Raw genomic sequence first — 9130 nt, 5'->3', positions numbered from 1 at the left:
GCCCGGCTGCTTTCCTGGGATGGAGTCTCTTCAACTGTCCCCTGACTTGATCTGCCGTGATGAAGGGGGGGGGAGGGAGGGAGAGGGGCAGGTGTGAGGGGTTACCCTGGTCTTGGTCACCCTGAGGAGGCGGGGGGTGGAGAGGGAGGGGAGTGTGTCTGTGTGGGGTTGCCATTGGTCCGGTGGGGGAGGGGTACGTGTTGCATTGAGAGTGAGAGGGGAGGTGTAAATTGGGCAGTTATGCAAACAGTGTCCGGGGGTGGTGGACAGGCCGCATCCATTGAGGCTTGAGCAGGGCAGTCAAACCTGTTGTAGAAGTGGTTTAGCTGGTTTGCCCTGTCCAAATCTCCCTCCACAGAGCTGCTACTCCTCTTCCCCAGGCCTGTAATGGTCTTCATTCCATCCCAGACCTCCTTCATATTATTCTCCTGCAGCTTCTTTTCCACCTTCTTCTTGAAATCCTCCTTGGCCTCTTTCAGCCTGACTTTGAGTTCCCCCTGCACGCGCCTCAGCTCTGCCTGGTTCCCCTCCCTGAACGCCATCTTTTTTCTATTCAGGAGGGTCTTGACATTGCTGGTTATCCAAGGCTTGTTGTTTGGAAAGCAGCGTACAGTTCTTGTGGGGACAACAACGTCCATACAAAAGTTCAGGTAGTCGGTCATACAGTGTGTGACCTCTTCCAAATCTTCTCCATTCTGTAATACACTCCAGTCTGTGGACTCAAAGCAGTCTCTCAAAGCCTCATCTGCTCCAGGTGTCCACTTCCTGAAAGTGCGTGTGGCAGAAGGTAGCCTCTGTACTTTTGGTATGTACAGTGGCTGTAGATGAATGAGGTTGTGATCCGATTTTCCTAGTGGTGGTAGGGGGGTGGCGTTGTATGCGTCTCTCACGTTTGCATACATGAGGTCTATTGTCCGGTTTTTCCTAGTCGGGCAATCAACAAACTGGTAGAAGTTCGTTAGCGTAGAATCCAGTGTTATGTGGTTGAAGTCGCCAGAGATCGCAAAGAGAGCATCTGTATGCTGAGTTTGGAGCCTTGCAATTGTAGAGTGAATGATGTCACACGCTACGTCCGGTAGTGCTCGTGGCGGAACGTAAACACAGACAACAATGGCGTGCGAAAACTCTCTCGGCATATAATATGGTCGGAGACTGACAGCAAGCAACTCCACGTCCTTACAGCATGCAGTCTCCTTAACTGTAACATGACCGGGATTACACCATCTGTTGTTTATGTACATCACCAATCCACCTCCCTTCTTCTTGCCCGAAAGTTTAATGTCTCTGTCCAAACGAGCCACACTGAAGCCGGGTAGCTCTACGTTAGCTGTTGGGATGCAGCTAGTTAGCCACGTCTCTGTGAGGCATATTAAGCTACATTCTCTGTACAGTTTCTGATTTCTTACCAGGGAAGCCAGTTCGTCAGTTTTGTTAGCCAGTGAGTTCACGTTCCCCATCACCATCGATGGAACTGCAGGCTTAAATCTCCACTTCTTCTCCCGTCGCCTCGTCCTCACTTTGTCTCCTGCCCTACAGCCGCGAAAAAGCCACAGTTCCTCCGGGATGGTCACTTGAACGTTGCTGGCGTGTTTCCGCAATGCGAGCAGTTGTTTCCTTGTGTAGACAAGTCTGCTATCGCCAGAAGAGTATATCTGATCCATATCCATAGGAAAAAATAAAAAATACTCCTTAGAATGTATAATCCGAAGTAAGTAGTAAGCGAAAGTAAACCAAAACAAAGTAAACCAAAACAGCACTCAAACACACGAAACATACGGAGCTACTAGGATGGCTGCCACTCGCGTCGGCGCCATGATATTGCCAATCATTGCCATCAATAGTACAACCACCCTCTAACTTTTCTTTGCTCCCCAGTATAAATGCAAGAATTTTGCAGGCTTTATTGAAACTGTCACAATTTAACACTCAATGCCATAAACAGAGTTGATCCATGTCTGTATGGACACTGTTTCATACATCAACAGCTCTGAAAATCACTTTTAAAGTAATGTAGAACATGATCTCTCTCACTCTCAGCGTCTCTAAAAAACCCACCAAACTGACAATCACCTCTAAAGAAGGGGGTTAGTTTATAGGTTGTTTGTTTGTTTTGTTTTGTTTGCTTACAACGTAGAATCTCAGTTCTAAATGAAATTAAAAATGTTTTCTGTAAGTACGGCTAATGTATACTTTGACTTGTAAGGCATTCACATACACACAAGAACAGTGTTGGGCAAGTTACTTTGAAAAAGTAATTCAATTATAGTTAGTTAGTTAGTACTTCAAAAAAGTAACTGAGTTAGTAACTGAGATACAATATTCTAAAAGTAATTAATTACTTTAAAAGTAACTATTGTGTTACTTTAACAAAAAAAAAAAAAAAAAAACGTTTAACCCTCTGGCGTCCAGGGTATAATCGGCCATTTTTTACTACTTTTGATTTTCCCTCCACATTTTACCTTTAAAAACTATTTACTTTGCCTTGTTTGGTATCATCCTTTTCAGCACAACCTCACATGTCTGAATTTACAGTCATGTTTTCATGTTGACATACTGTATTAACACAATTGATCCAAAATCAGACAAAAACCATAAAATCAGAGTAGAAAAAGTTATATTTTTACTGTAACAACCACAAACATCTTTAATGAATCATATTTCATAACTTTAAATGCAAATATAAATTGTCAATGTTAAAATCCTATGCACAAGTTTTGCAAACAACGTTACAAAAGTTATTTGCATCCATTTACCTTTTACCCTTTTTAAAAATAACCATTTCAAACTATTTACAGAACAATCAGCTGTTCTTCAATAAGATGCCACACAAATTATTTGTGCCACTGCAAAACATAATCCGTGTCCACTATAAAGGAGAACATCACAGCCTGATACCTGCAGGTCTGACAGCAGCAGGTGTATCACTGCTGTTTCTACCTGGAGACAGCAGTCGCCTCATTGTTCTGACACACAACACAAAACTATCCACAACACTACACACTAACTACACAAGACAACACATTAACTACACACTCCAAACACGGTAAACGTCACAAATCTCACATCTCAAAACTCGCTGTCTCTCTTTTTCTGCTCTCTCTCTCTCTCTCACTCTCTCTCTCTCTCTCTCTCTCGCCGTCACTCCTAAAACTTCCCCTGTTTTGTTTTGTTTTTTTGCTCATAAACAGAGAGTGCTTGCTAGCGCTAACGTGGCGAAACTATTGAGGCAAAAACGCCGCGTATATATTGTTTATCATGACTCTGGTTTTACGTGGCCTATCAACACAATTTATAAACTGGTATATATCATATATCACCTTGTTGCTTTGTCTTTAAGTGGTCATGTGATTACTTTATTCTTCCTCAGTCAAACAGCAGCACTCATGCGATTGTTTTGCCCCCTGAGCTCCAGGGGCCTGTTCTTCGTACCTCGCTTACTACATCCAAGATCAAATGACACATCCAAGATCAAATCATCGCGCTAACTTTGAGCTCGCTAATCCGGTTCTCCGAACACACCTGTTGTTGACGATTAGTATAGCTGGATGAAGTAATCTGAGATCACTGGGTGGCTTAAAAGGGGCTACGCATCGATAGTAGAAACATTGATCGGCAACCCTGTGATTGGTCGGCGAAGATGTCGAAGGAGTGCGCACAGTATTTCACGGCAGCAGACCAAGAACTCTTGATTGAGGGATATCAGGAGTTTCAGAGTTTAATTAAAACGCAGGGGAACACTGCAAAGGCTGCAAAAGCAAGGAGAGAGGGCTGGCAGAAAGTTGCTGACAAATTAAACTCGTAAGTGATCCATGATATTACATTATATCATGTGATATTATTTTATTCCACATTATATTATATTACATCCTCTTTCACATTAGAGCCACAACAGGACCCACTAGAACATGGGAAAAAGTAAAAGTGAAATATAAAAATATTCCACAGAATGGTAATATTTATCACTTATATTGCTTTTAGTCTATGACAAGAGACCCTGGAATAATCTGTTTGTTTGTTTATAACAGCAACCAAGAAAAGAGCAGAGCAAATAAAGACAGGTGGTGGTCCTGCACCCCCTCGTCACACCCCTTTTTGTACTGTGACATTTATTGACATTGTGGGTTTTTTTGTGTGTAGTTTGACATAACACTCCATCACTTTTACCTGTTCCCATGCAAGGGGTGACTGAAGCATGCACAGTAAGTCGGGAGTAAGTATATACAGTACAGTAAGTATATATATATATATAGAGAGAGAGAGAGAGAGAGAGAGAGAGGAAGAAAGTAAATAATACCCTCACGGGAGAATCGATATCTCTCTATGAGCACACCGTCGCGCTGAGCTAAAGGATCCCGTCTATCCCGCAATATACGCTAAATTCTGTAAACTCTCCTTATCAATCTTGCACCTTCCTTGCTCGCGTACAAACGGACAGGACATGGCTGCGACAGACTTCCCAAATCCACCTTCGCTTTTTTAGCCGTGGTCTCTCATCTTGATTGCACGTAGTAATTTACTATTACTACTCTAACATATGAATTACATCTGACATGATCTACTACATGTAATAGAATGATTAATAGTACATTTCCCTTTTTTTCGGAAATGACCTGTATGTATCTGTATGAAATCAATAAAAGAATCAAATACATTATCTTTAGTTACATTGATAATATTTATTTATGGTAAAACAGTGGCGAAATATCGCTCTTGCTTTCATATAACTTCAGCGGACATACCTGAGAGGCCGCGATCTAATCCTGTTTACATAAAGTAAACCTGCTCCCGAGCAGGCTTACTCTTACGGATCTGTTGCTATGACAGCAAGCCCCAGATGAGCTTCGGAGAACCGAACGATCCAAGATCACGCGAAATCGTCAACATTCAAATCCGGCTAACTTACTTAGCGAGGTACGAAGAACAGGCCCCAGGTGTTGTGCTAGACAGTGATCGTGATTAGCGTCCGCGGGAGCGCGCAGCTGCTTAAAGCTGTAGCGTCCAGATTACTTACAGCTACTTCCTGCAGCTGATATAAGATGCGGTAAGCTGAACACAGCTTCAACCGTCTGTTTGTTGAAAAATAGTAACGGACCGCGTTTCCTTGTTAGTAACTGTAACGGCGTTGTAACGATAGGAATAGTAATTAGTTAGATTGCTCGTTACTGAAAAAAGTAACGCCGTTAGTAACGACGTTACTTGTAACGCCGTTATTCCCATCACTGCACAAGAACAACAACACAGAGAAGAAGAAGAGGGGGTAGTTTACTATGCATCATATAAAAACAACAACAACAACAAATAACGCAATCATTAATCTTCCAACTGTATGTTTCTGTTCTGAATTTAGAGTAATTGTTTGTTTACTGAGCCGTACTTTGGGAGTCATACTGTTGTAATACTGGGGAGAAAAGGGTAAGGTGTGCGAGACTAAACCATTACGCACAATACTTCAAAAATCTAAAAAGAATGTGAGACTGTTAGCTGTGTTGTCCAGCAATAAACTTATCTACAATGTGTTAGTAAAGAGCAACTTGTACTTCTGTCCCATTAAGCAATGGTTTAACAAATTTCACTGCAAACTATAAAAGGAATCTGGATTTAAATAGAACATAGTAGTGTTGGATTAAGTGTAGAAAACACTAGTATAAGGTGTCTATGGAACAAATCTCCTTCAACATTCATAATGACCAAAGTGGATGACTACAGACATTTCTCTCAGTCAGCTGATTGTGTTTAGGGTAAAAGCAGCTAAATACACTGAGATTGCTCCACATTTTAGTGAGTTAACTCTGGATGTCTGTGGGTTTTGTCAACTTGGAGTGAACAAAAGCAGAAAAACGGTAAAAGATTCAGACATTGAAAGTCTGGTTTATTTCATGAACACAATGAAACATTTTACAGTCCACAGAGCAAAGTAGCATACATGATAATGGATACTACAACATAACACGGACAGTGAGAAGTAAAACTCATCGTCTTACCAGCTCTTATATTCTTTAAACTTAAAATAAACCTTTGAAATTAGAGTTTAGTGTTTTAAGTCATGTATTTAAAAAAAAAAAGAGTCAACACTTGTTTCTCTCAGCAGCATTATTGAAGTGACACTTTAACAATGCTTCATATCACAGTCTTTATGATGAAAAAAGGAACTCAGTAAATATGAGCCGCAGCAGCTTAGGGACACTTTCTCAAATAAAGAGGATTTCATCATCTGCAGTTCATGGGGGAAAAAAAGTGCCACATTAAAAACAAATTAATAGATCCACAAATTATGGATGCAGACTCTTTTCAGCTATTGAGGTAAAGGTATACTTCATGCACTTATCAGCATACAGTTTAAAGGCCTGCATTAGAGTGCATTGGTGCACTGTTGGGCATCTTTTATTTAACATGGTTATACCACTGTGAATTTTGCTATATAAATATGCTCAAGAGTCTATCATATGTTTGACATCCAGCTAAAAAATCGAAAATATATATTTTTAAATCATTAACTTTGCAAATTTAGAGGAAATGTTTTTTGGGCAACAAATGAGTCACGTTTTAAAAACAGTCTGAATAATCTGCGCTGACAGACAGACATTTATGAAGCACTGGCTATAACACACATGCTTACCGTGTGAAAGGACCGCGGATGTCTTGGAGCAGAGAACCGCATTGTATTCTTGCTTTTCTCTTATGCATAAGCCCAGTAGCGATTTTAGATATGGGCGATTGCCCGGGGCGGCATCGTGGTGGAGGGCGGCATCACGGGCATCGGCAAAAAAAAAAAAAGAAATTGCTCGTACTCATGCTGCCCCAACGTCATGCCAGCGGATACTGGGGATGGTATAGGGCTTTGGAGCATGATATCACGGGGGTGGGTGTGGAAAGGATTTTGGCCCGATCCGCCATTTTGGGGGTCTAAACAAAGCGCAAGTGAAAAAGGAGCGAAAGCACAGCCATGGTTCGTACTTGTGGTCGGCTGCAATGTTCAATCTTACGACCGGCACGGGAATAAGCTTGGGTTGTCTTTTTATGCTTTCCCAACCTGGAAGCAACATGAAGGAGCTTATGTATTGGATGTTACCAAACGAAGGCGTCTAGCCTGGATAGCAGCCGTGAGACGAGCTGATATCCAGTTCTGTTACATCTCCAGATATCAGTTGGTGTGCTCAAGACATTTTCATTCCGGTAAGTTCTAAATATGTTCATATCACACTTTATAGCTGAATAATATTATCGTTGGTGGTCTCGGAAGTTATAAAAATTGTGATCAAACATCGAATGGAGTGACTTTGCAGACATATGTGCTATGTTAATGCACTCCAGCTGACTTACCTTGGTATGAATGACGAGGTACTCACAGTTTGGTGGCTTGAAAATAGCCAAATCTTGCACCCAGCCGTTTGTAAATTGGATGTGCGCCTCCAGCGACTTGTAATTACGAAACTGGTTCGCAGTGTAAGCTTACTCCACAAACAAGATACTTAAAGATATCAGGGTAGGACAGTGGCGGTAAGTCGTCTGGGTCTTTACTCCACTGCCGTATTTCATATGGGTCCAGATTTGCGATGCACTCTATTTTTTTCAAGTACCGCTGCTTCGCCTCTGGATGCAATCGGTCTCTATACCGTCCGTTTTCTTTTGAGCTGCTTTTAAGCATGTTTCTTGTCGTCGTCGTTCCAACACAGTGTGTTTGTTTTGATTCGTAGACCCCGAAAATGGCGCCGCGCTCCCACAATGCATTGCGGCGTGACGTCAACTCCAAAGCCCTATATGCAAATATCGGTTTTCTATCGCCCATTTGCTGGGAGTAAGGGCGCCCTCCGTGCGAGGTGCGCCTGTTGCTTGCGGCACAGGGAGGAGAGGATGGGGTGGTGGGGGATTCTCTGGCTGGCTGGAGCGGCATCTAATAACTAACTCGCAAAATAAAAACAAACCAACAAACACGAACACAGCAGACATTATACAGACTTATAATTTGCACCAATGTTTTTTCGAAATTTTATATGTGAAAACTGAGCGCGAGAGCCCTCGGTGCGCCTGCTCGCTGCTGAAGTCAAAGTAAACTTTATTGTCATCTCCGCTACATACAGTCCAGTATATAGAGAGACGAGACGACGAGGCTCCAGTTACAGCAGTGCAAGTAAACAAACAATAAATATAAGAAGAGTAAGAAAATAAATATACACTTTAGGACTAGAGGTAAAGGGATCAATAACAATTAAAAATTTATATTTTATATTTTGATGATTTAATGTCTTACACACAACCCTTGGAAAGGGGAGGGGGGCCAGCTGCTTCCAAATAGAGCACATTTCATTCATAATGTTGTAAATATAAGCCCATTGTCACGTCTGGTGTGGCAGACGTGTGGAGTTTGTAGAAAGGACCCAAAAGGCGGCAGCTCTGGTGCAGGTGAGTATTTATTTACAGGAGTGGGCACAAACAGCAATGGTGGGTGAACATGAAACTGGAAAACCTAAACTGGGTAAAACTAACAAAACAAACCAGAAACGAAGATGCAGGGAGGTCCGGGGAAATACACATGGAGATACGCAGGGAGACCGAGGGGAAACAACACAGAATGACGGAAGGGACTAACGCAGACGAACCAGCAACCACTAAGACAGAAGACACGACTTAAAAACACTCAGAGAACAAAGGGAGATTACACACAGGTGGGGGACACAGCTGGGAGTGATTAACGTGACGAGACTAGGGAGGCAAACTGAAAACACTCACATAGGACACAGACCTTCACAATAAAACAGGAACTTACACATGCAAGAACACAGACTAAGAAACGCGGACATGACACAGGAACACACGGGCAGCACAGAGTAACACTAAACAGAGGAAGAACAGAACCAAAATCACAATAATAGAAAACACAAAACGCTGGGTCAAAAGGACCCAGGATCATGACACCCATTATGTATTCATGATTTGAATCCTGGGTTCAAAGCCATCAGGTCCTCAGTTTAGAAAAAAGATAAAAGAAGAGGAGGAGAAACGAGCAAAAGATACAGGTAAGCAGATGTGTCATTGGATAATGGCAGGTCATGTATACTGAAACAATCAGAATCAGAATACTTACAGAATACAGGCGACCGTGGCTCAGGGGGGTTGGGAAGTGCACCTGTAA

This window comes from Oreochromis niloticus, linkage group LG14, assembly GCF_001858045.2.
Source record: "Oreochromis niloticus isolate F11D_XX linkage group LG14, O_niloticus_UMD_NMBU, whole genome shotgun sequence".
NCBI classification, from domain to species: Eukaryota; Metazoa; Chordata; class Actinopteri; order Cichliformes; family Cichlidae; genus Oreochromis; species Oreochromis niloticus.
This window is presented reverse-complemented; position numbering follows the sequence as displayed.